Genomic DNA, 27,907 nt, shown 5'->3' on the forward strand with positions numbered 1-27,907 from the left:
GAAGACTTTGAAGAGTGTTACTGTAAGAAGACTACTGTGTGGCCAATTATGTTAAATTTTATTCGTAAATAAAACAAGAAGCGTAATCATCCTGTGGATGTTGCATTTATTATTTCCGTGCTAGCTAAGAAATTCTGAAGAGGAATTCAGCTTTACGCAAGAGACAGTTTAATAGTTTTGTTTTCACATCTTCTTACTGGTACCGCCTCGCTGAAGATCTTTGTTTCAATATGACGAGACGCGTGACACAAGTTACGTTTCATCAAGTATCATTTTACGAACATTCGTTAGACGGTGCTTAGCAATCCCATTTTTTCCCCCCTAAATCAGTAGTTTTAACGTTCCGCTAGTGCTCTCCAATCCACCCAACCAACAATGTTCTGTGACTGTGCGGTATGAGTGACTCAGATACTTTCCACATTGACAAGGGATGTTGTGAACTACTAGTAATTCTAGGCCTAGGTGTTACGTCTTGTCTGTCTAAGACCCTAAATGGTTTGATAGATCTTGTCGCACTAGCAGCACAGTAGGCGTATCGTTTTGTCTTCACGTTTAATTTTCTTTGGCGTTTCTAATCTAATATTATTTCATGGTCATTTCTTTGGAAAACGTGCTTCAATAGGGCACAGTATTCATGAAGGCCCCGAAGTGCGAAATACATACAGTATTTAGTGGTAGTAACAGAAATTATAACACACATCTAACTGTATGGTAGGAAGTTACTCATTTGGTGGTACGTTCTGTGGTTCACATGCAAAATATGGGATACACTAACTGTAAGTGGGAATGCAACAGAGAAAATGGGCCAAATATACACCTCAGTCGGTGGATGGTGCAGGCGAAGGAAGGGCTGTAGCAGCGTTGGTGGGAATAGGTTATCATGCTGCTCCCATCTCACTGACGCCTACTTCTTGGAAATAGGCCAATTGGAGAGATTCTAAGCCAGCACACACATATTTTGGTCTTCCAATCACATACCAATATTTTACCCTTCACATTTTTCAACTCTTTCTTAAGCTACACATTTTTATTAGAAATAGCCCAATCAAAAACTTCAAAGCCAAAAGACACATCTTTTGCCCTCCTAGTGACATTCCATTGTTTCACGCGCTTTTAAGACAAACATGTGAGAGAGCTTTCTATATCGAAGGTAGGCAGGGCGTGATGTCATTCTCTTCCAGTAAAAGCTTTGGCAATTACATCATGTTTACACGTGATTCCATTTCTGAAAGATTTCTGTTACTCGTGAAGGCGAGGAGAGGATATTGACATTAATTTTGTAAATTACAGGTTAAGAGCCACTTAACGTCTAAAACGTTGCTGTTTGCTCTCTAATTGATTGGAATTGTATTATTTCCACCTCTAAATGATCTGTATTAGCTATGAAAATATGCAAACATATCGACACAACTGGCTTAACTTAAAAGTTGATATGTACTTAGGGCCAAAAACATGAATTTGGACTCTCAAATTGAGAGCCAAAATAATATTTACTGTTTAAATTGTCTCTGTTGTTGTACCATAACAGTCCGAAACAAATGTCACTAAGATAATAAGCTGAGTCCTTATGGCAGTACGGTTAATAGTTCCTCTTAGGGCTACTTGATGGTATGGTGCTAATGCTATATAAACGGACTTACATCATCTGACCAAGCACTATTTTAGGGGAAAGAAGATAATGCATCATCTTATACTCTAGAAGAAAGAAGTTGGCGCTACTGATTGGCTACTGTGGGTATCTTTATTTTCATATTATTCTCCGTATGTTTATTTTCCATTGATGCATAAAGATAAACTTTAGAGAAAGGCAGTAACATTTACCAATCAGAGCTATGGTGTCAAGGCTGTCTAAAACAGTTTACAGACTGTCTTTTCTTCCCATTTCATAATCAACTACTACACAATACCAAGAATTGTAAAATGTTTATACACTGATGTTACATTTACCAAGACTTTAGCATAGCAAACCACAGTAAAAATATCTTTTGGAAGTATCTTTAATGCAGTGTAACACACAAACTCCATACGAAACTAAGAAAAGCACTAACTGCGATCTGTTACCTTCATAAAACATTAGATCAGCATTGCAGCTACCGGCTTCTGTCAAAGATACTCCAGAGCCTCTTATGTGTACTAATACGACAGATAAGGTTCCACACGGAGGAAAGACTGAACTATGTTCTCAGAAGAAATTCAGTCTTTCCCCAAAACATAATAGCAGTTTTAAGTAACCAAAAACCGTATTATTTATGAAAATACGTAATGATCTGTTCTATAACGGCGCAAGACACACGTAGTTCACTTATTGGCACTATTGTTGTAACTTAAATTTTAAGGTGCACTTGGCAAGGAGGCAATTAGTTCAGTTTGTGTACTCCAGTTGGTGCATGGCTGAATAGACCCTGAAATTAATAATCACAATGGCATTTATACATCTAACTTGTCTGTATAATTGTTCCGTAACAGTACAAACCACATGCGGCTCGCTGACTGGCGCTATTTATCCAACATGGACTGAGTGAGGACTGACTTACTGTGTCGCACAGTACAGACTAGAAGAAACGTCGATGAAATAGCTTACTTAAAAGCAGATTTAACGTCTAAACATAATAGACATTCATATAGGTTAGGAATGAGGGTTTCACTGCTTTAGACTGCCTAATTTCCATTATATTTTAGAGTCAGCTAAACATTACAGTAACTCTATGCTAGAGTATTAACTTCATCTTGCAGTACAAATCATTTATCATCTTTTGCTCATAATTATAACTTATGTTGCCACACATGGAACTTCAGTGAAATAACTTACTGAATTAAATACGCATATGTGTAGGTGAGGTATAAGTGTTGCTGTCCTTTCAACTACTCCATTTCAATTACTTTTCAGAGTCAGTCATACATTATAATGACAGCATTCTGTGGTATTAAGTTGCTCTTGCAGTACAAAACGTTGGTGTCCTGCTGATAATGCTATCTTATACTACCATACAAAAGAAGTCGATCTTAATTATTCTCTTGCACAATCTTCCACACGGACCAACGGACCTGTAGTTATAAATCATAACTTCCAATCTGGTAATAGCACATACTTCAGCTACCAAAACCGAAAAGACAGTTGTAGATTCATATCAGACACACTTCATAAAATCCATGTCTCATAATTGCAGTAACTCCACTTCTCTGAAAGTGCGTGAATACAGCCTTTTGTAAGTGAATGAGTCATCGTCTTTCGACAGTGTCCAGCCGTTCATGGATACCAGTAGACTTCTGAAGAAGACCCCATTGGATGGATCAAAATATCGAGTATTTAAGAAGTCTGAAGAGCATATGATGCAGTCTCGTGACTCAAAAGATTTTATCGTCAACGACAATGCCCAAAAAACTCTCCAGAAGTATATAAATTAATGAGTCTCTTAAAATATAATAGTTAGAAGGGAATGTGTATTATGGAACTATTATAACCTTGCTCAACTGGACACAGTGACAGAGACAAACAAACGGCATCATCAGGCCCCTTCTTCCTTCCCCTCTCTTTCCCTCCTCTATCTTCCTCTTCGCCTCTCCTACGTCATTCCCCTCCCCAAACCCTTAAAGTTTGTCCTTGCCAGTTGCTTGTAACTTCACCGTAACAGTGCTGAGATGACCGTGTATGCTTAGTCAGGAAGCTCAGAGGAGTCGAGACTTGTACTACATCTAGGAGGCTTAAACGGAAGTGGTGCATGACTTTTTAAGGAGGCACTGTGCTAAGATGTGTACTTACGCTTAGTCAGCATGCTCTCAGACAAGCTCAGACTTATTCCAACTTGCATGTGTCTTACTACTCGGATTACAGATGCAGGCTGCGCTAGTATTATGTTGCTGTCTGAAAGGGATCAGCTTGTGTACCAGTGAACTGCAAGAACGATCAGGGAAGGAAATATTTTTAAAGCTAAAGAATGATATGTGTGGCATGTTACGAACATGGCAAATTCTCCAGGAAGAGCTCCCTGGAATATTTCACTAACTTCGCGTAGACGACTGTTATCTTATATACATAGTTTGAACCCAAGATTTTGCTGCCAATTTCACCAAAGTGAAAGTGAGTGATAACCACATCAGGCTATGACTTCCTTGTACAAAACAAAAACAAAGAAAAAAGAAAAAGAAACTGACTAGGGACCAAGAATGTGATTGTGATCAACGATAAGGCATTTGAAATAGACAGTAAAAGTCAATTAGAATATATAGTTCACTGTGGAAGAGCTCCCACTGTAGAATAAAGGTGTATAACAAATTTATAGACAAATACATATCTAGGAGATAGCAATCTTATTGACTTTTTAAAGTGTCCCTGATGTGCATCTTTAAGAAACTTTTACGTCTTCCTTGGCTTGAAGAAGTGCTGTTACGAGACTGGAAGGTATAATTTGTAGCTACAGAATGGATTATGTGTTTGCCCCTTTGGACAGATATCTATCCATTTTAAATGTTAATTCCATCGTGTGACAGTATCAGCAGTTGGTTATCAGAAAAAATGTTCAAATGTATGTGAATTCCTAAGGACCAAACTGCTGAGGTCATCCGGCCCTAGACTTACACACTACTTAAACTAGATTATGCTAAGAACAACAGACACCCATGCCCGAGAAAGGACTCGAGCTTCCGGCGGGAGAGGCCACGCAATTCATGACATGGAGCCTCAGATCGCGCGGCCTGCTTATCAGACTAAGATGGTGAACGTTCTGTACAGCAAAGTAAAGTTATTACCCAAATATGGGGTCATTATAACGTTTTACTAACTTTGAAAAGTAGTTGGAAGTGTGTAGTTGAATGTGTAGCGGTTGTTTATTACCTAAATGAATATGTATTAAAGTAAGACATTAAAGCTCAGATTCAGTACGTTATTTCATCTATGTGTCATGTAGTTACCACAAAGCAACATTATTTAAAGTCAGTCCTTACCAAGTGTACCTTAACCTGTGAGCTAGATCAGTACTGTTAAAAAGTGAGCTCTGTGTGTTTTTTACTGTTATACAACAATTAAAGAATTTAGATGTTGAAATCATGTTATTTTATTTGAAGGTTCATTGTGCCTTGCACGAAGTGGTACAAGAATTGATGTGTACTGATCGTCAGGTGTACCTAATCTGTATGTTAGATTAGTAGTGCCAATGAGTGAACCACATTTGTTTTATACTGTTACAGAACAATGATAAACAAAATTTAGACGGTAAATAACATGTCGATAATGAATTTAAGGGTCTACTGTACCTTGCAGCTTGTGGGGTACAAAGTTCGAACTACAGTCGTCGTCAAGTTCACCTCAAACTGTAAGTTAGATTGGTAATGCCAATAAGTGAGTCACGTGAGTTTTGTAGCGTTATAGAAAAAAAAAAAGACAATTGGGTTTCTTAAAAAGCTATTTTATTTTTTGGGACCTGTACCAAGTGAGGGAGGGGGGGGGGCGTGGGGGAAGGAGAGGGGAGCCGCCACAGGAAACAAGGTCAGCTGTGGGGTAAATAAAGACTGGCTGTTTCATTTCAGTTAATAGTAGAATATAGAGCTGTGAGCTGTGGTTAAGATATCTAAACGTATGTGTGTGTGTGTGTGTGTGTGTGTGTGTGTGTGCGTGGGAGGGGAGGGGGGCGTGCGCATGTGCACATGGCTGTTGGTCGTGAAACTGTACCAGGTTACTGAAAATGCTGACAACGTTATGTGTGTGTTCCACAGACGAAGCTGTGTAGTTTCTGCGTATGCTGACCGTTGTTCTCTCTCTCTCTCTATTCGTTTAGTCGGTTCCGACTCTTCGTGACCCCATGAATCAAATCATGCCACTTTTTCCTATCTTGCACTTTCTCCCGTAGACCTTCCAGGTTGTAACACATTGCTTCTGTGATGCCATCGATCCATCTCATCCTCTGACGTCCTCTTCTTCTAGTTCCTTCAATCTTCCTCAGCATTAATGTTTTTCCAGCGAGGCATGCCTTCGCATTCTGTGTCCAAAGTAGGTCAGCTTCTGTTTTAACATTAGACCTTCCAGAGAGAAATCTGGTTTTATTTGCTCCAATATTGATCCGTTGGTTCTCTTTGCGGTCCATGGAACTCTAAGAAGTTTCCTCTAACACCACAATTCGAAGGAGTCAAGGAGTCAATTCTTCGCCATTCAGCCTTTCTAATGGTCCAGGTCTCACATCCATACATCACAACTGGAAAGACCATAGCCCTCACAATACGGATCTTTGTTGCTAGTGTTATATCTCTGGACCTTATAACCTTGTCAAGGTTTGACATCGCCTGTCTACCGAGCAACAGGCGTCTCCGGATTTCTTGGCTGCAGTCGCCATCAGCAGAGACCTGGGAACCGAGATAACTGTATGTGGTCACTACCTCCATGGTTTCTCCTGCTATATCCCACGAATTGGTAGGTGTAGTAGCCATAATTTTCGTTTTCTTCACATTCAGCCTAAGACGGGCCTTTTCACTTTCGTCTTTCAGCTTCAGCAAGAGTGTTCTCAATTCTTCTTCACTTTCTGCCAACAGGATCGTATCATCGGCGTACCTGATTTTGTTTACATTTATTCCAGGTATTTTAATTCCTGTTTCTCCTTCACCTCGCCTCGCATTCCTCATAACATGTTCTGCATACAGATTGAATAAGTACGGTGACAGTATGCCGAACCCCTTTCTGAACCCTTATCCATTTCGTTGTTCCATACATAGTTCTCACCGTGGCTTCTTGGTCAAGGTATAAACTCCGTATCAGATGAATGAGGTGATCTGGTATGCCCATGTTTTTCGGTACGTCCCATAATTTGTTGTGATCGACGCAGTCAAAGGCTTTGGCTTAGTCAATAATGCAGAGGTACACATCTCTCTTGAATTCTCTTGCTTTTTCCATAATCCACCGAATGTTAGCAATTTGATCTCTAGTTCCTCTTCCTTTCCTAAATCCTGCTTGTTCTTCTGGTAGCTCTCGATCTAGATATTGGCGAAGTCTATTTTGTAAGATTTTCAACATGGCTTTGCTAGCATGTGAGATACGTGCGATTGTTCGGTAATCTGAGCATTCTTTAGAACTTCTCTTCTTTGGAATGAATACTGATCTTTTCCAGTCTTCTGGCCACTGCTGCGTGATCCATATTTTTTGACATATTGAGTGCAGCACTTTCATTGCATCCTTTCCAGTGACTTTAAACAATTCTGCTGGTATTTCATCATGTCCACTAGTTTTGTCATCAGCCATATTTTCAAGGGCCCACTGGATTTCGCTCTCCAAAATATCTGGCTCTAGTTCTAAATTAACATTAACATCAGCAGTAGGAGCCCTGTCATTATGCAATTCATTCTTGTATAGGTCTTCTACATATTCTGCCCATCTTTCTTAACATCCTCTGCTTCACTCAGATCTTTCCCGTTTCCATCTTTTATCATTCCAATTTTTGCCTCGAATATTCCTTTAGTTTCTCTGATTTTCTTATACAGATCTCTTGTCTTTCCCATTCCGTTACTATCTTCAACTTCCTTGCACTGTTCATTAAAGAATATATTTTTATCTCTTCTAGCTAATTTCTGAAAATCTTTATTTAATTCAAACATAGCTGATCTATTTCCCTTGATTTTTGCTTTCCTTCGTTCTTCTGCAACTTGCAGTGCCTCAACTCGTAGCCATCTAGCCTTCTTGCTGTTCCTTTTCTTGTGAATGTGTTTCTCTGCGGCCTCCTTGACAGTATTAGCTACTTCTGTCCACATCTCTTGTGAGCTTTTGTCCTCCGGCTCTAATACATTAAATCTGTTTTGCTCCTCTACAGTGTAGTCGGAGTGTATAGAGTTAAGGTCGTATCTGCAAGTTGGGATACTTTATGCTACATTCTGAAGTTTCAGCCAAAATTTTACAATCAGGAGCTCATGATCTGATCCGCAGTCAGCCCCAGGTCTTGTTGTAGCTGACTGAACCGCGCTCTTCCATCTCTGATTACAAAGTATGTTATCAATTTGGTTCTGGTGTTGGCCATCTGGCGAAGTCCAGGTATATAGGCGTCGTTTTGGTAGTTGAAACAGTGTATTAGTAATTATCAATGAATTTTCTTGGCAGAATTCTAGGAGTCTCTGTCCTGCATCATTTGTTGTACCAAGACCATATTTCCCTGTTATACCTTCAGCAGCTTCATTTCCCACTTTTGCATTCCAATCTCCAACTATGAAGACGATATCCTTTTTTGGTGTTGACAGTAGTAATTCTTGTAAATCTCCATAGAACTGGTCAATAATTTCCTTTTCAGCATCGGTTGTTGGCGCATAAACTTGAATTACTGTGAAGTTCATGGGCTGACCTTGAAGTCTGATGGACATCATTCTACCATTATTATATTTGCATCCCATTACAGGTTTTCTCACTTTATCCCTAACTATAAAGGCTACTCCATTACTTCTGTTGTTATCATGCCCAGAATAATACACCATATGGCCATCCGAAGCAAATTCTCCCATGCCAGTCCACCTCATTTCACTTATTCCCAATATGTCGATGTTAATTTTCTCCATTTCTCTTTACACTATGTCTAGTTTTCCTTTATACATGGATCTTACATTCCATGTTACTATGCAGTGTTTCCCTATGCACCATCTAACTCTTCGCAAAGCTCCTCTCAACCTGGTTCCCCCCGGAGATCTGTACGGGGAACTTGAAACTCCGGAACATTTTGAGCTGAGCGAAGCCATGGGGTTTTCTTGGGATAGTTCAATGGTGGTTTCCCGTTGCCTTCCACTGTCCTCCAACTCCTATCTGCTCACCGACTCAGTTTCCCGCTGGGGTTGGTTACCCAACCTTCCACTGAGTTGCTCGGCTTAGCAGGGGTAACACGTGTAGGTAGGAAGTTGGAGGACTGAGGTGACAGAGGCTGTGAGAACCCTCTTGCTGAGTTCTTGTAATCGCGTATCACCCCCATTTTATGCCAGAGTCTCATGGTGTCTGCAGAGACCCCCCCCCCCCCCCAGGTCATTTCCTGGGCCCGACCATTGTTCTAGGTTGCCGCAAATGCCTACGGAGCAGTGTCAGATTGCTGCGAATGCTGAAAAAGCTGTATCGGGTTGCTGAAAATACTATAAAAAATCTGTGATTTGCTAACGAGTCAAATCTAGCAGAAAACACAGAACGAACTACTGCAGCTATGGAAATTCAGACACAATTATAATTCATTAAAATTTTTATGAATCATAACTGCGATACATGGCAACGTCTTATTTTCACAACAGTGGAAACCAACGTGCAGACCCCACAGAAATCGAATGTGATTGGTATACACTACCCACCACATATCTTAGTAGTTTGCAAGAGTAAATTAAGAATTCATGAATTTAGATTACAGTGGAAAGACACCTACTGTGATTCCATACAGTTTGGCTACTGGAAAATGACGCTGAATAGACATGCGTAAAATTGCTGCTGCATATATTTTACGAATTAGAGAAAACAACAATGTTGAAAAATAAACTATCTGCTGCGATGCAGCTGATAACCAACGAATTCACGTTGATTAGTACTGTAACTCTGCAAAAAAAGTAAAACCTGATAAATCCCTCTGCCGTATGAGAGGGACTGTAACATTAATAAACATGTCGAATTTTAAACGAGTTCGTATGCATTTATAGCACCAAATCAATACATTGCGGAGCACCGGGCGTTACAGTAATAATGCAGTGACCTAGAATCAAACAGAGTAGATGAAAATCTGAGGTCCTGCTAGCCAGGCTCTGTTGAACCATATCCATTGCTACTGCCGCTGGAAACTGTCAACTAGCCAGTTGTTGTTCAACAGTATTCAGCAAGAGAACAAACAGTGACAAAGTTGAAAAAAAGAAGAAAAAAAAAAAGAAAGATTCTTTAGAAACGTCAGCTGATATTCAAAACACCTCTCGTTTGTACACACAGTATGTTACTAACAGTGAACAGGTACATTTCCTATTCCTGGATTAGCAAACAGCGTTTTATATTCATAACGTGTAGGCTTTCACGGCCGGCGTCTTCATTAGTTAAAACTTCTAGTCTGAGAGACCGAGGTCCGTCTGTAAAACTCTTCCCAGAAAAAGCCATTTGAAGTGGTATCAGCATGTGGATGACACTTTTGTGGTATGGAATCACGGTGAAGAGGAATTGTATGGTTTCTTGGTGCACCTAAATATATTCATCCAAAGATACAATTTACTATGGAAAAAGAAAGCAATGGACCACTAAATTTTTAGGATGTATCAGTAATTAAACGGGCAAATGGGAGTCTAGGGCATAGAGTGTATAGAAAAGATACATACACCGACCGTTACCTCCATAAGGATTCGAAACCTCATTCCAGGCAGAAGAGAGGTGTCCTTAAAACATTGGTGGACAGAGCTAATAAGATCTGTGGCCCAGTTTATTTGCAAGACGAACTAAATCATTCGCGAACGGCTTTTAAGAAAAATGGATAAGCTGACAACGAGATAGATCGAGCACTTCATCCCAGAAGAAAAGTGTCTGACAACGTTCAGCAACAACAACTGTCAGCTGGAAAAGTACTTCTTCCATTCATTCGCAATAATACAGAACATATTGGGAAAGTTCTGGCCAAGTTTCAAGTTGAAACAATCTTTAGACCCAACAAGAAACTTATTGAGTGTTTAAGATCGGCGAAAGGCGCACGACACCCCTTAGCAAATCCTGGGGCGTATGAAATTCCGTGTAGCTTTGGAAAGATTTATATTGGAACCACGACAAGAAGTGGCAATACCCTCTTAACCGAGCACAAAAGGAAGTGTCGACTGGGACATACCGACAAATCAGCTGTAGCGGAAGATGTTTTTAAAGGCGGTGATCATGAAATAAAATTTAGTGAGACGAGCGTGCTAGCCAGGACATCGCATTATTATGCACGTATGTATAAAGAAGCTATAGTGATTCAGAAACACCACAATAATTTTAATAGAAAAGAGGAAGGCTTATAGACAAGATATGGCGGTCGACTTTCACCAACGATGTGAAATCGCGATTACCTTCAATCGAGAATAAAGATGTTAGTCAGAGATAGACTTACAGTCAGCCCGATGTGACGTATGGTGGTACCCTCTATGTGCTCTGTATAAACGGGACATCCGCAGCCTGGCAGCCAGTCGTTGACTCACCGCGGAAGATGATGCCCGCAGTTGACAACGAAACGTCAGGAAGAAGAAGTCTTTCAGATCCACCACGGCCCCTCAGCACGGAAGTTTTAGGTAATGGAGCGTTTTATATTGGTTTTTATTGTCAACTAACAAGAATTCTTCTATCGCTTGAGCCTTGTCCCGCAGTTACTTAGGGTCAGCCATTGTTAATCGGATGCTCTTCCTGCCGCCACCCCGTACCCCCCAGGACAGCATTAGTGTACCCCAACTGTCTGCATCGAGTGTAACCCAGGGAATAGTGCGAAAGTGTTCCGATGTCTGCGAGCCGTGGAACTGAGGCAGAACATGGGGACCAGCCCGGTGTTCATCAAGCGGGATGTGGAAAACCGCCTAAAAACCACATCCAGGCTGGCTGGCACATCGGCCCTCGTCGTCAATCCGCCGGGCGGATTCGACCCGGGGCCGGCGCGGCTACCCGAATCCAGGAAGCAGCGCGTTAGTGCTCTCGGCTACCCTGGCGGGCTGTCAACTAACAAGAATATATTATACAAATTGTTTCCTCACGTACCCTATTCATTCGAAGAGTGAACGCAGAAAATCACATTGGGCCGCAAATTAATCAATTCATTACATGCCGCAACCCCCATATGGAAAGAAACGTTGGAAAATGTCCTGTTATACATTAATGGACCTTCAAGAAACTGGTTTCGAGTCGCATTAAAGATTGCATCTTTTATGGTATTATGGTTCCGTACCTCAATCGGTAAGAGCTGAAGCCTTATAGGAATACGCTGTTATAGGTTTGTCTGTCTGTCTGTGTGTCCGACTGTTCAAAACAGTTTTTCTCATGACCGGGTGGACACTTCAAGTTGAAAATTGCATCACATATTAAGGGCTACGATTCCTTAGCGGTATAAAAATGTGAGGTTTATGAGTCCATACAATCAAAAGGTACTGTCATTTGTGTCACGTATTTTTATACTCGCAAACTCACCCATCAATACCTACATGGTACTACCCGTTGATCTAGAATCACGAAATTTACAAAAAAGCAAGGTCTCACAGTACAAGGAAAGGACTAAATCCGAAAATTGTTAATTTGTAGTATTACCATATGAAAGGAAACTTGTCAATTGTTATCAGATTGTCTGACAGTTCTTGCCTCTGTTAAACTCCTGATTCTCAGGAACGGGTGACTGTCAAGTTTAAATTGACACATGTCACATACTATGGCCTAAGGTCGCCTGGCGGTACGTTTAGGAAGACTACGCTGTTCCTGATTTTCCATTACTGCAAAATTACGTTACACAGGCCTAAAGTGAATAATATGGAGAGCCTTATAAAGTTTGTCACGCTTGGTGGAAATCTAGAATGGATTCTAGCAGGAATCATAAAATCCAGTAACATGTCTATTATCAAAACCCTTAATATCAAAGAACGTGACAAACAGTAATTCGAGGTCTCCAGCTATTCTCCGAAAAAGAAGTTCAACGCTAAAATACAAAGATTATCACAAAAGCGTACACAAATTGACAAGTATACATAAAAGCCAAATGACACAGATGCACTTACATTACTATAATTATTTCTGCACGAACGATATCAAATTGATACTATGTGTATAATGCACGTACGTGGAAATGTTGATAATCTAACCTTTCCATGACATTTCAGTGACGAACTTTCTTTTTCGGATATGAAAATGCTTTGTTGACCTCAGCCCATGTAGGGAGAAATGGTCAACGTAATAAAATAAGAGAACTCAGAGCTTACACGGAAAGAATTAAGCGCTCATTTTTCTCCCACTCTGTTCGACAATGGAACGTTAGAGAAGTAGTCTGGAGAAGGTTTGATGAACTCTGTGCCATGCAAAGCGGAGAAACCAATTAGATTGAGATCATTTTAAAAGTACTTACATTGTTTCCTGAAACTGAGTATAAATGTTGTATTCCTGTAAAGCAAACGCAACGTGAAGTATTTAAATGTGTAATTAGGCAACCGGATTCTTTAGAGAACTTCAGCTACAAGAAATTGTTGGTATTATGAACGAAGGAGTCGTGCGACAAATAATACGTGGTACGGTAATAAAACACTCAGGTTAAACAGTACGTGAATGTTTCCCGTTTTCTTTTAAATTTCCCAAGAGGGGAGAACGAGTTTGAAAAACCACATATTTTTATCACATTCAACCTGAAAATCTTAAGTACTATTGTGTGATTCTGTTACTATGTGGAGCATGTTCGAAAAAATTTACTATATACTTCACTGAGTGGCTGATGTTCCTATTGGTATCAGTTATTTTTGTTGTTAACATTTTTTTGTTTCACTCCCTTCACAAGAGCCTTTCAAAGCCTGTAGCAAAACGATCTTGCTTTCAGCCAAGTACCTCAGGACGCTGTGAGTGAGGCACAGGAAATGCATTTTCTGATTATTTGGGGGACGATTGTCAATTCCGGCTTTCTTCTGACACCCAAGAGAAATCTCCCAAAAACCTTGGGCAGGACTGAGCTATTGTCTCTGTTTGATGTTACTCATTGTTTATTAAAAGGTGATTGAATTATGGCTGCAATTAACGTTATTATTAGATTTATTGGAAATTACTCTTAATAATCTGTCTAGTGCGGCAATTAAAGTTTTATCTCGGCACTGCTGTACAGTGTATAGTAGCTCGGTTAAGTGTCGTTGCCTAACGATGTCACGAGGGAATGAAATAGATAGGAACTGCTGGGATGCATGAAAAATAGGAAGAGATCGAAAAAGAAATGTTTGTTAGGAGGACTAATTCAGCGTTAAATTAAAGCAATCATGCATAAAATTAAATGCAGAGACATCAACATTTAGAGTGTAAGGGGGGAGGGGGGAGGGGGAGATCTATCTGATGACGTCGCACAAGCATAAACAGAGCTGATACGTAATACTCAGGGGATTCAATACCAACCAAACTTTGGAAGACTTACTATCAAATAATGCTGAAGGTATTGAAACGTCCCCTTAGAAAAATTAATGAATTACTGTGCTGATATACCTCTTACATTATTTGAATTTCAAACAGCTGAGCAGAACTGAACGTACTCAGACATTTCGCTCTTTACATATTCTGATCAACACTAAACTGACACACAATATTTTTAGCGCAACGCAATCTGACTTTCAATAATCCTTACAAAAGAATGGCCCTGACTAATATTAATCTATACGTTTCACAAATCACTCACCTCACAAAAATCTTCGTTACTCGAACTACTGCAATACAGCGAGCGCCACTACTGCCAGCTAAATAAACTATACGTTTCACAAGTCACTTACCTCACAAAAATCTTCGTTACTCGAACTACTGCAATACAGCGAGCGCCACTACTGCCAGCTAAATAAAAGATTCTAACTACTGAAGTCACTAACTACTGATAGGCATAGTTAGCAAATGAAAGATTTTGATAGAGAACAAACAGTATATTTACCTTAATAGTGTTCAAAAGTCATAATATATATACCAGTCCATGATATCCAATATTACAAATATACTGTCTCTGTCCAGATCATCCGCTATCAAAACTCCGCCACCTCACTCCCCACAGCCACCACTGCTGGCGGCTCACCTCCAACTGTGCAACGCTACACGCTGTTCACATCCAGATGCCCAACACTACAATGGCAGACAACAATGCAAACTAGCCACAGACTGCACACAGAACAGCCAGTGATTTTCATACAGAGCGCTACGTGGCGTTACCAATAAGAAAACCTAAACAGCCTACTTACAAAAATTTTACAAATTGTTTTGCGCACTGGCCAATAAATATTTGTTAAAATTTTTTCACAATTACAATAACAAAGAAATCAAATGCACACACTTATTGATACAATGTTGGTCAAAAGCTAAAATTTTCTCACAGTCCATAAAGACAGTCGTGATCGTTCATCACAGTAAAATAGCAGTGTTTTTTTCAAAGTCTGAGCAGTAAAAGAAAATGCACACGGAAGTAGTGGATTTCCATGCAGTCTTGAAGAAGTAGTGTTGTCCTTCCAACGGAAAGACAGTGCTGACTCTTGACATGCAGACAGGTAATGGGCCACAACAGAGCAAACCCACCGCAGAGTCAGTCGAAGTTTTGAAGAATAATGGTAGGTAGGTCATCACAGAGTAGACCCACTGTAGTCCTGGTAGAGATTACGGTACTGGTGGGCCACCAGCGATGCATACCCAGTGCAGTCCTTGTAGATATAATGGCATTGGTGGGCCATCAACGATGCAGACCAACTGTAGTCCTTGTAGAGACGGCCAGCAGCCATCTGTTGCGACTGTGCAGGTGCACAATCACCATCGAAGAGTCTTGCGGAGAATATAGCAAGTCCATAAACCACCACTTGTGCATGCACAAAGTTTTTGGAATTGTCCTTAGAAGTCTTGCAACAATATAGCAAGTCCATAAACCACTACTTGTGCACCCACAAAGTTTTTGGAATTGTCCTTAGAACCAGCAATGCTGTTAACCAGTTCCTTGCTGAATTATTAACACAAGTGCAAACACTAACAGTCCTTTATTTCACATATTGTGCATATACTATGACCAACAGAAATATGAGCAGTGAAATGAATGCTTACAAGTTACTTAATTTGATGAACTGGTGTCAATTACAATTTTATAACATGAGAATACCATAACAAAGGTACAAAATACATCATTAAAGAACATAACAATACAGATAACATTTGTAGTAATATGGGCTTTACAAAAGAATCGAAATAACATATACATCAGTGTTACAGGAATTATGACATAAGTACATACATAAGAGATGAGAATAACTTTTGAAACATCAACTTCACACATGAGCAACAAAACAGAACATATAAATAATGTCTAAACATCTTTACAAAGTAAATAACATAGTATTAGAAATATTCTACAACATAACTCTCATCAGCTAAATACATAAAGACAGGAAAAACATAAATACACAAGGGTACACAAACACATAGCAGAATAACACAATAGGAAAGGGCAGGGTTTGTTTTCAGTGTAACATTTGGCACTGCAGTCCAACCCAAAACTTCATTCCATAAATCTTTCGTCTTACTTCAACATTTGTTTCCACCAAAAAAATCCAATCCAAGCATGCTTTCTGTATTTATATGTTCACATATTTCTTACCTCATTATTTATTTTCCATTATCTAACCTCATCATTTATTTCCAAGAAAATCCTACCTAAACCTGTTGTCCCTAAACCCTACTTTTTTGTTCATGTCCTCTTTCAAAATACTTTTTTGGCCAAACCATTTTCTTATAGCTTCTCAATGCATTTCTTCCAATTCATCACAACTCGTTCTCTCGTATAGCCTACCCCATCTTAAGCTAACTTAAATCTACTGAGCTCAGATGCTAAACTAAGGGACGAGGCAATTCAGCGGCACAAAACAATTAACACAAACAGCAATGACAAAAAATTCAAATTGGCAAAGCAAGCAGCAATATATTAAAGTTAGCAATGTAAATGCAACATTATCACTAATATGAGCCAATGTGCAGCAAAAAGAAAAATAAATCAATAGTAAAACTGGCTTAACAGAGTAATACAAAGTGAAATTTAATAGCTCTATGCCTGGCAACCAGCTGCAGGAAATGCAATAACTTATATCTAATCATGACAAAGCTCAAGCAGAAAAAATATTACAGTAAAAATGGCCATGTTTAATACCTATGTCACATCTTAACACTACAGTGATGCATCACGATAACTTACTCTACCAAAAAAAATTACCAAGTATTTGAAAAGAAAATTATGTATGCAGTAACTGTTATTAATCCCTTCTTATTGTTCTTTCCATTCCAAGTGCTACTTTTTCGAAGAATGTGGATCATAAAATTATTATTTAATAGATCTGTTGGCAGAAAGTGTTCACATTAGCAAATGCATTTAACTTTATTTTATAAAACCAATGCTGCAACACAGCTGGAAACCAGATATTAAACAAAATGATCAATCTCTCAACTAGAAAGACGATAGATTTATATTGATTTTCATCATTTTATTAGGCATTTTAGTAAATATCATAAATTAAGAGCTCCACAGTGTAATCATATGTTTTCATGTTCGAGCATGTCGTATTTGCGATGCTTTCTACAAAGGAATGTTAATAGCGAGGTTAATGGTATCTTTCTTTTCTCCACCTACTGGCTTTTTCTCCAGGCGAATCGCACAGCTGGTCGCCCATAATGCATTACGTCAAGGTCACTTAGCTTTCTTACCGAAATATTTATGACACCAGTTTGCACTACAGTGACAGTCTCATAAAAAAAATTTCACAGGTCTAAAATTTGCGTTGCAAATGTGTAGAAACAAAATCCTATGATTATAACACTGTCAAAAAAATTTTCGCCGGCATTGTGATACATTCACCCATTCACTCATTTACACACCTTTCATAACTCTTGAAGTACGATTCTTGGTTTCCAACATCCTGTTTCCCAAATCAGAGTCCCTAACCAGTACTCATTATTCCTTACCTTATTACTCATATACATATTCATCAACACTTCTTCAATATATCATCATAATAAATGCATAGCATAATCAAATTCCTCATATATCATCAGCTTATTGATCATAAACATACCTCAACAGCATAATACACATAGTCATCGTAATAGTAACATCATAACACCTCAGTCAAATCTCAAAATCGTTGTAGCTTCCTCCAATAATTTTAAAACCTAAAAAAAATCTCTGCCACTTCAATAGTGTCATCTACCTCAAACGTACTTTAAAAATCATGATCCCATACCAAATACATCATTCAAAGCTCTCATAGCATCACAATGGTTCTGGAAAAATATGAACAGTTCGCAAAGTACAGACAAAATACAATTTCGTAAGTGTGAAGTTATCCAATGGTGTAATTACGTAAACATCTGTCACTGATGTAGTGAAATAAATGCTTGTCTCTCTCAGTGAAATGATCAGATAGCTGTGTAATTTATGTGTTAGAGAAATATGGTACCAATGTGTAAAGTTTTATAAGCAAATACCATATTAGCTAGGGTTCCTTGTGCTAGCAAACACATGGTACACAAAGTAAGCGTGTACCCCCCTGAGGTTTAATGTAATTATACCATCAATTGTTACAAATTACAGCAATGGAATGAAATGTATCACTGAAAACCTCTGTATCTTTGTAATTCAAATATCTTTAAAAATAAATGTTTTAAGTACAAAATTAATCACTCAAATATGTGTACTGTAGCGCTAAACTGTGCGTCTTGTTGTAAGATAATCTCTGTCATTACTTAAGGGTAAAAAATGTGCCAAGTGTCGTCTTTATCGTCGTCCGTAAGAAAAGTCCTGTGGAAGTAAATGTACTTACCTCGTAATAAACAAAAGCGAAATGCTATGCGTATAGACATCGTAATTATTTCGTACAGTACCGTATCAAGAAATTACTGTACTGTAACGTATTGTTGTGCTACGAAAAAGGCTGTCTCATTGTAGCTATACCACAAAAGTTATTACTAATACGTGTTTTACTTTCCAGAAGAATTCAGAAGAACTGTGCAGATATAAAATAGATACACCGCAAAAGCAACAATGTAAATTGTGTCACACATTAGTAGCGTCGTGATATAATCGTGTAGCTGTCAAAGAAACCAAATACTAAGTCATCTTTAGTCTCACAGAAAGTACTTTAAATCCAGAATGTATTCTCAAGTAAACCAAACTGTTGCATTAAAATCTCGTCAGCAGTACTGGTATACACTCTAAGTATGTGAACCTAAAGTCGTTACGTAATCATACAACTAACAAGCAAGAATGTACACACACAATAACACTGTGTCATCTGTTCATTATAACAATGCATTCGTAATTACTGTCTAAATATGTTCCCTACGTTCTAAACTGGATAGTTAACTTTAAAACATAGTTGCATGTTAACAGTTTCTAAGTCTGACGAAGCGTACTAGTAACGTGAAGTGAAAAATTTTATAGCAAAGACTAAGTTAAAAAGCAGATTATCTTTCAATAAACGGTTTTACATGTTTAATATGGTGTAAACCTTTACTCTTCCTAGTACGCAGAGTTTCAACTTCAACGCAGTTATCATGTGGTATACATCGGATTCTGTAAGGTCCATTGTAAACCAGAAAGAATTTGTGACTCAAGTGTTTCTTCTTATCTGACGTGAATGAGCTTTAACGAGAACTTTCTGACCAATATACAGTTTCTTTGCATTTGCTTCACTGTGTAGTTTTCTCCTTTTGTCTGCAGCAGAATTTATATTTTTAATAGCCAAATCAATTATGTCTTTGTGTCGAAGTTTACGTGTACTCGGAAAAGGTACATGCTCTCTGATTCTGTTCGGTGGTTCTTTATTCTTCAGCACAAGAATAGGTGGTAAAGCAGTGGAGTCATGAGGCATTTCATTCAGCAGGTTTTGAAATAAGTGTAAATATCTGTCCCAATACTGCTGCTTTCTGTGACAATAAAGTCTGCAAACCTTATTGATTTCTTTCATAATCCGGTCAGACGGGTTACAGTGTGGTGAGTACAATGAAATAAAAACAGGTTTGATTTTATGATTCCGAAGCATGCGTGACCAAACAGCAGACCTGAATTGCGGTCCGTTATCTGAAATGACTTTACTAACGTGTCCAACTTCACGTAAGAAATTTTTAACAAAGGCGTTGGATACCGTCCGTCCAGTGGCTTTACGTAGCGGTGTGAAAGAAACAAATTTTGAAGTAAGTTCAACAGCGACTAGAACGTACGAAAATCTATTCGATATTCTGACAAGGGGTCCCAAGAGATCAACAGCAGCAAATTCTTTTAATTTAGAAGGAATGATAGGAAACAACGGAGCACGATGTGAGATAGTAGATGGTTTAGCTTTTTGACAAAGTTTACAAATAGACAAGGCTCTTCGAATTCTCTTTTCCATATTATTAAAATAACAAGTCGTCCGAAGAATATGACAGCATTTTCGTGGACCAAAATGTGCATAGCTGAAATGAATGTACCAAATGAGCTTATTAACAAAATCGTCAGGAATGCAAAGTACCCATAGCTTGTCATCAACAGTGCAGCGTTTGAACAGTATGTTGTTTCTAACCAGATAATAATGCCGAATCTGTGTAGGTGTCGTTTCTTGCAATTTGCTTTTGATGTCTTTCCAAATCGGATTTTTATCTTGCTCATGAGCACTGTCCTTTAACGATGTGGTAATGAAGTTTTCAAAGGCGACTTTCTGAATGTAAAGAATACTGAAATTTTTCTCGATGTTGCCTACTGTGTTACTTTTCTCAAGCCCAGCCGCTGCGTGTGACAGTGCGTCCGCAACAATGTTCTCCTTGCCGGGAATGTAGACTATTGTGAATTGTAATTCTTGCAGGAACAATGCCCAACGTTTTAACCTGTCATGACTTAATTGTGAAGACATAAGAAATTGTAATGCACGATGATCACTGTATACTTTTACGTGCTTACCAGAAAGAAAGAAACGGAATTTGTTAAAAGCCCAAACGATAGCTAAAGCTTCTAATTCAGTAACGGAATAATTTTTTTCAGATTTTGTTAGCACTCGGCTAGCAAAAGGGCACCAAGACCAACTTTAGAAGAATCCGTGCTAAGGCAGAATTCTTGTGCCAGATCTGGATGAGCTGGTATTGGCGCATCAAGTAGCGCTTCTTTCAAAGAGTTGAATTCCAACTGTGCCTGTTTGTCCCTGTTCCAAATAGTATTTTTTCCAGTGAGAGAACAAAGTTTTGCTGTAAATAGAATTTGCATATTCAGAAAACGACGGTAAAAATTTACGAGACCTAGAAAACTGCGGACGTGTTTTTTTGTGGATGGAACTGGAATGGCTCTGATTGCTTCTAACTTTTCAGGATCCGGCTGAATGCCTTCAGAAGAAATAATATGTCCCAAAAACCTCACCTTTGACCTATCGAATTCAGACTTTTTCAAGTTAACTGTAATTCCAGATTCTGCAAAAATACGCAACAAACTGTTGAAGATGCGATTATGTTGTTCCCATGAAGCTTCTGCTATTAGAATATCGACCACATATAAGGTGATGTGACGTTTTAAGAACTCAGGTAATATGGAATTTAGCCCGCCACTGAATGCTGCCGAAGAAATATTCAAACCAAAAGGAAGTTTCCGAAACTGATAACAAACGCCGAAACAAAGGAAAGCTGTGTATTTTCTACATTCTGGATGAAGTTCGATCTGATAAAAGCTGGATCTGAGATCAATAGAAGACAACAACACTTTTACACCATTAAAATTTTGAAGAAGTTCTTCCAACGTTTGCGGCCTGTCTGTTTCAGGAATGATGATAGTATTGATTTGTCTCGAATGTAAGACAAGCGTGATTGATCCATTTTTCTTCTCAACAACATGTAATGGATTGTTGTATGAGCTTACTGCAGGCTCAATAATGCCCTCGTCAAGCATAGATTGTATTCCTGTTCTAACACGGTCCCTATAATGTGCTGGAATTACGTATGGTCTAACACAAAATTTAGTATGCTCACGAACACGAAATTGGTATTGATATCCCTTGATTGTTCCTGTATTGTCAGTAAAAACTGTGGAATGTGCTTGTAAAATCTCAAAAAGGTCCTGCCTATCAGTGTCATTACAATTCTCAATTGTTTGAATTTTATTCTGAATTAACTCATTAGTATCAAATACGCCGTCGATATCATCCCTGTCAGTACTTGCAGAGTGATTGTTAGTGTCAAGTTCCGTCGAAAATTCCGAACTGTTGTCTAACAGGACGTAAAGCCGATTAATTTCCTCGTCATGGTTTGAGAGCCAATCTTCAAACTTCAAAGCTATTGACTAGCCCTCTTTCTCAAAACTTATTTTAGCATCGTGAAAATTTAAGGTTGCTAGATATTCATTCAAAAAGTCTACTCCCAATGTAATTTCTGTTGACAATAATGGAACGATAAGGAAGTTCATAGAGAAACTGTGGCTTTGACAAAAGAGTTCTAAGTTGGTTTGTTGACGTACATCTACACTTTTTCCAACGATTGCACCATGTAATTTAATCTTACGTAACGGAAGTGTGGGGCAATCGTTCGATTTGTTGCATTTTCTAAAGGCTGTTTCACTAAATACTGAAATGGGACTTCCAGAGTCAAGTACAGACATAAATTTTACGTCATTTACTGTAATGTGGAGTACAGGATAAGCATTGTTGTTATGTTTTACGTCGTGTTCCTGGAGTAAGATGTACCTAATGTCTTCCATTTGTACGTAATTACTAGCCACGGCAGCTACGTTGTCAGCTTCATATGTACGTTCTGTGGCTGCAAGCGGTGTTAGTCAGTGCCTATTGTCTCTTTGTTGGAGCTCGCCGTTATTGGGAATTAGGAGATCTAACTTGTATAAATTCACCTTGTCGAGAGGGCCCTGCCCTGTTTGAATCCCGCCAGTTCTGATGGAATTCAGGTCTGTCGTTTTGTGGGTAGTTTACATAGTTTCTTGTTTGTCGGTCATGTGGTGGAGAATTTCTCCCGGAATCATAATTGCTCGGTGGACCGTTGTGTCTGAAGTTATTCTGTCTCCCTTGATAATAATTATTTTGGTCCCCATATTGTCTGTTTCTCTGATTGTCTCTGTGATAGTCATTACTGTGGAGATGCGAGCTTTCCCTGTAATTATTACTACTCTGCCAACGGTTGTAATATGGGTGGTGTCGGTTTTGGTCACGATTTACGTTGTAAGAATAGCCTTGCGTGTCCATTTATTATTTCTGTCGTCGCGGAATTGTGACGGATGTGACCTGTAATTGTTGTGATCCTGTTTTCGCATCCCGCGATTGTCAGTGTCAATTTACAATTCTTGTAAGAGTCCCTGAAAACTTCAATGTCGTCTTTGCAACGTCCTGCCAAAGTAATGAGTCGTAAATGTTCAGGTAATTTGATTAAGCAAATGCGGATGAGTTCTGAGGGGCTGTATGGATTTGAAAGATACTGATTCTTATGTAACATGTCTTCGAAATATTAGACAAGACTATAAAATTCCGATTGTTCGAAATGTTTTACTCTTGTGTAGCTTGAGACCAATATGCTGAGAGGAAGGCATGATAAAATTCTCCTTCACTGGGACAATCGTGAATGACCGATCGCATTCCTACAGCTGTTCATTCTCTAAGTAGCCACACATAAATTCTAACCTGTGCTCCAATGACCAGTTGGGAGGAAAACAACGAGAGGATTGATGAAGCCATGCTTGAGGATGAATGTCGTTGCAAGAATTCTTAAATGTTTTGAATTTACGTGTAGTAATGAACAACTCATAGTCAAAATTATCATGTCGGCGAGTCGCATATCGGTCATTGTTACTCCGTTTCGGCGGTTCAGTCTCAAAATTCAGTGCGCCTTGCCAACTTCTTTCATAATTTTCGAAATGCCCTGTGTTATTATTTTGTGACTTTTCCGTATTTCTAAGTCCCTCTTCCCGTGTTGGTGCGCGAGTCTCCTCTGAAATATGTAATTCTTGTTTGACCTGTGTCGACTGATCTTGTACTTCCCGGATTTCTCTTTTGTACTGTGTATTGATTTGATTTTGATATCGTTTGAATTTTCTAATTTGTTCATACTCTTCTATGTCAGTGAAGGCTACGGGTCTTGTGTCATTCAGATCATCATCTACCTTTGTAGATAAGTTAGTGAAGTGATCCGAAAGTTCGGCTACTTTCTTCGATAGTGAACTGATTTCCTCAGTGTGTTTCTCTGAACCAAGTTTCAGAGTGTCCATTTGTGTTGAAATCGTATCTACTGTGTCCTTTAAGTTTTCCTGAGTTTTTGCAAGTTGCGTAATCGAATCGGTAGATGCCACTGAGTCAATTTTAGCTTGCAAGGTTTAGTGATTTTGATGAACAATAGTTTGAAGTTCCTTTATGGCTGCTTCGTGGTTCTGTAATGCATTTTCATGACGCGAAAAAATAGGTTGTAAATGCTCACAAATCTGTGTTTTTGACATTTCGATTCGATGTTATGTAACTCAGCAGTTAAACCTTCACGTGTTTGTTCAAGCGTGGTGTCTAACTTTTGAAGCTGTTGCTGTGTTTGTCTCTGATTTTGTTTCATTTGTTGCATTAATTGCAATAATAATGTATTAGTGTCTGGAATCTGTTCCTCTATTCACATTTTGACGAGCAGAAAATGTGTCTGGACTTATTTGAGAAAACGGTGAGGACGCAAAACCTGAATCTACAGTATTTGCAAGATAGTGTCCTGTCACTTCGGATTCCTGAGGCGAGCTGTTGCCGACCGATCGATTGATAATGCTTCCCTGTTCACTAATTGTTTCACTGTCTACACCATTATTTGCCGCCCGTTCCATTTCCCTATGCACAATTACCAAATTACTACATTGAACTTTAGTTAATTCATTACTCGGTGGCGCTAACATTCTGCTTTCGTCTTCACTCTCATTTCTCAGTTTACTTTGGAGCCTAGTATTTCGTTTCTCACACGCCATAATTGTCACAATGTTTCACACGATAACACAGAAAAGCACAATTAGAAGAGTAAAATAAGAAAACACTTTAACATAGCACTGAAAATAATATCTAGTTAATTGCAAGCGCAGCTGCGAAATACTTGGTGCAAATCTACATGCATGCCATAACTGTTTTACTGTACAACAACGAAAAACTACAACTACAAAGGAAATTCTCTCTATAATTACGCGCTAGCAATAAACAATAGCTACACTAATTACACAAACTACACGAAAAAATCAGAAGATTCCAGTGAGGTATCCTCGGCTGAGGGTCGACATATGTAACGTCCCCTTAGACAAATTAATGAATTACTGTGCTGGTAAGCCCGTACGTTATTTGATTTTCAAACAGCTGAGCAGAACTGAACGTACTCAGACATTTCGCTCTTTGCATATTCTGATCAACACTAAACTGATACACAATATTTGTAGGGCAACGCAATCTGACTTTCAATAATCCTTACAAAAGAATGGCCCTCACTAACATTAATCTATACGTTTCACAAATCACTCACCTCACAAAAATCTTCGTTACTCGAACTACTGCAATACAGCGAGCGCCACTACTGCCACCTAAATAAACTATACGTTTCACAAATCACTTACCTCACAAAAATCTTTGTTACTCGAACTACTGCAATACAGCTACTGCCAGCTAAATAAAAGATTCAAACTACTTAAGGCACTAACTACTGATTGGCATAGTTAGCAAATGAAAGATTTTGATACAGAAGAAACAATGTATTTACCTTAATAGTGTTCAAAAGTCATAATATATATACCAGTCCATGATATCCAATATTACAAATTTACTGTCTCTGTCCAGATCATCCGCTATCAAAACTCCGCCATCTCACTCGCCACATCCACCACTTCTGGCGGCTCACCTCCAACTGTGCAACGCTACGCGCTGTTCACATCCAGTTGCCCAACACTACAATGGCAGACAACAATGCCAACTAGCCACAGACTGCACACAGCACAGCCAGTGATTTTCATACAGAGCGCTACGTGGCGTTACCAATAAGAAAACCTAAACAGCCTACTTACAGTATATGTAAAGTGTCTTCGGAATTCTGAAGATTGTTCAGGTTGATTTGTTGAATTCGCTAGTATGGAAACAAATTCGCCGACGTTTAGAAAAATATCATCCTCACAATTCAGAGGGTAAAAAGGGCGGATAAGTGCTTGAATTATCGCACAATAGCTTGAAAATTGAGGCACTGAAATTGATGATAAGACGAATATACTGATGAAAGTAAAAGAAATTTGAGGATTCTTAGACGACCATGAGTTTGGTTTTAGGGAAGGTAAAGGTTGCACTTCATAACGAATGCAGGACTTAATAAGAATCAAGACATTTTCATAGAATCTGACCACAAGCCTACGACAGTATAAAATGATGCAAAATGCTCGGAATTCTGACAAATATAGGAAGGTGGTACAGACAAACACGAGTAATATAAATTATGTATAAGAACCAATAGGGAACAATAAATTGGAACACTAAGACTGAGGTTCTCGGATTAAAAGTGGCTGAAAGACAACGATGTAGTATTTTGCCCATACCCTTCAATGCATACTTCGAAGAATTAGCGACGGAAATAAAACACGGGTTCGAGAGTGGGATTAAAACTGTGGGAGAAACGATTTATGTGGTAAGAATCACTGATGACATTACTATCCTGCGTGAAAGTGAAGAAGAACTGCTGAACTAGCTGAATGGAATGGACACTCTAGTGAGTACAGGCTTTTAGGAAATTCATAATTGCTGACAACGAAGCAGAGAAAGTTAAGGATTTCTGCTACGCTGGAAGGAAATTAACGAATGACGGATGAAACAAGGACATAAAAATTAGACTAGCAAATAGAAATATGACATTCCGGTCGAGAAGGAGTCTACTAGTACAAGACATCTGTCTTAGGTAAAGAAATTTTTGAGGATTTACGTTTGGATCACAGTACCGCACGTCGGTGATTCACGGACTGTGGGAAGACCGGTAACAAAAAGAATCGAAGCGTTTCAGGCGTGGTTTGTAGGACGATGTTTAAAATTAAGTGAAACGAGGAGGCTATCTTCAGAAAACGCAAGAAGAAGAAAATTTGGGTAACGTAGTCAAGAAAGACAAAAAGATAGAACTTGTGGTATGACATCAAGGGATAACTTTCATGATACTAGATGGAGCTGTAGATGGTAAAAACCATAGAGGATGGCAGAGATGCAATAAATCTAACAAATAACTGGGGATGTTGAGAACAAATGCTACTCTGAGATAAAGAGGTTGACGCGAGGGATGTACTGACTGCAGGCCACATGGAACAACTCAGAAGATTGACGACAGAAAAATAATAATTCGCATTAATAATAACACTACAGTCCACTTTAGATATTCATTCATGTAGTCAGTTCCACAGAATGCCACTAGGGAACCAATTAGAAATGCAGTGAACTTCATAATGAAACATACTTCCTTATGTTTTCCATTCAGCCATTCATTGTGCAGTCTCTGTACGTCAGCTGTCAGGCTTCATGAAGAGATAGACAAAAACTACTGCCGTTAATAACGGCTACGATCCCATGCAAAGTTAAAATGGACGCTAAAGTGACCACTTTTGGAAGCAGTGCTTTTCCTAACAGTAACAAGTACAATAATGTTTTCTCGATTCCATATTTAGGCCCTATTTTATATAAAATTTGTCGTCTTCTGATTAAAAAAATATGGATTCAGAGTTGCCTTTTCCACGATTAGTATCTTGCAAAAATTTCTTAATCACATTCTTCGGTCCACAATCGCTCCGATACACAATTCAGGAGTCTATAAAATGACTTGTCATACGTGTCCCGTTTACTATACGGGACAAACTGGAAGGTCTTTTAGCGACAGGTACAAGGAACATTTGTTGAGAAAAAGAGGCACTAATGTACAAAGTTCTACTTTTGCTGATGATCTGCTAATATCCGGACACAAACCGGAACGCATTGAAGAAAAAAAAAAAAAAAAAAAAGAAAGGTTCAAATGGCTCTGAGCACTATGGGACTTAACTTCTGAGGTCATCAGTCCCCTACAACTTAGAACTACATAAACCTAACTAACCTAAAGACATCACACACATCCATGCCTGAGGCAGGAATCGAACCTGCGACCGTAGCGGTCAGGCGGTTCCAGACTGTAGTGCTTAGAACCGCTCGGTCGCTCCGGCCGGCCGCATTGAAGAAATTTCCATTTTAAATACAGAAACGAAAGGATATAGGCTCGATGTACTCGAAGAGTTGAAGATTT

The sequence above is a fragment of the Schistocerca nitens genome, chromosome 5 (genome assembly GCF_023898315.1).
Source record: "Schistocerca nitens isolate TAMUIC-IGC-003100 chromosome 5, iqSchNite1.1, whole genome shotgun sequence".
In the NCBI taxonomy this organism is placed as follows: Eukaryota; Metazoa; Arthropoda; class Insecta; order Orthoptera; family Acrididae; genus Schistocerca; species Schistocerca nitens.